The sequence below is a fragment of the Phaethon lepturus genome, unplaced genomic scaffold (genome assembly GCF_000687285.1).
Source record: "Phaethon lepturus isolate BGI_N335 unplaced genomic scaffold, ASM68728v1 scaffold14320, whole genome shotgun sequence".
Lineage (NCBI taxonomy): Eukaryota > Metazoa > Chordata > Aves > Phaethontiformes > Phaethontidae > Phaethon > Phaethon lepturus.
This window is the reverse complement of record NW_010509940.1, coordinates 17,845-18,832: the sequence shown is the minus strand read 5'-3', so window position 1 is coordinate 18,832 and position 988 is coordinate 17,845. Positions and strand designations below refer to the sequence as shown.

General features: G+C 43.9%; 1 protein-coding gene across 1 annotated transcript in view; it reads right to left on the bottom strand.

Moving 5' to 3' along the window:
- LOC104624065 (UDP-glucuronic acid decarboxylase 1) overlaps positions 1–988 on the bottom strand; it is a gene marked incomplete at both ends in the record, with an annotated part of 26,980 nt that overhangs the window by 20,604 nt on the left and 5,388 nt on the right. The window lies entirely within an intron of this gene.

Genomic DNA, 988 nt, shown 5'->3' with positions numbered 1-988 from the left:
TTCCCTACAGCACAGGAGGGGTGGGAGGAGGAGGGGCAACTGCTCACTGGCAAGAAAAACTCAGAACACTGCGGGTGTTGAGTGTACCTCTGGCCAAGAAAAATGGGATTCTGCCCCCCTCTCCAGAGGAACAGCACACAACCATCAGTATGCCATACATAACTATTCAGGTTTACTGCTACTGCTTGGATAAGTCCATACTTGGCCCTTTGCTTTGTAATGCAGCATTCTTGGCTAGCTGTTTGCTTGTGACATCAACAGTGCCACCTGTGAAACAGTATCACTGTCAAATGCAGCAGTGTCCTTGTCAGAGCTGACCATTCCCACCCCTATTCCAGGCCTTATTTTGTGATGAAAAGCATCTGCCCATGAGGATGGCTCAGATGGGAAAACTGATCTGGTGGAAAGGCAACGAGGCTGGGGAGTGAGGGAGTTATTTGCAAGGTGAGACCAAAATGCCTGGTTTCCCCATCCAGCTTACTATCAGCACTCAAGTGTTCTGCTGGCCATAAAAGTGAGGAAAACAATGTTGCAGGGTGGACACAAGAAGCCCAGGAGAAATGCATCAGGCTTGGATTTTTTTTTTTTTTTTTTAAACTATGTCAATTTAAAGGTGCTTCTGGAACTACAGCACATATATAATATCTGCAGCTCATGAAAAAACTTGTCTGTTTTTCTTCAGTTGCAATATCCAGTTTAATCCAAGATATCACACACCCTTATAAATCCTGAGAGAAGCAAGTCCGTCAGGCTCATCCAAAGCACACAGACAAGACTAAGATCCACAAGCAAATCATTGTACATTAGCTGAACCATAGTAACTGATCACAAGTGTGGGAACTGTGAAGTAAAACATACTTTCAATTTCTTGAAGTTGAAATCAATACGTTTTAGCACACACCTGGGTTGGACTAACTAAACCACGGTAATCCATTCACCATCTGGACCCAAACCAGCAAATTCCTCCACAGGATTTGAACTTTACAAA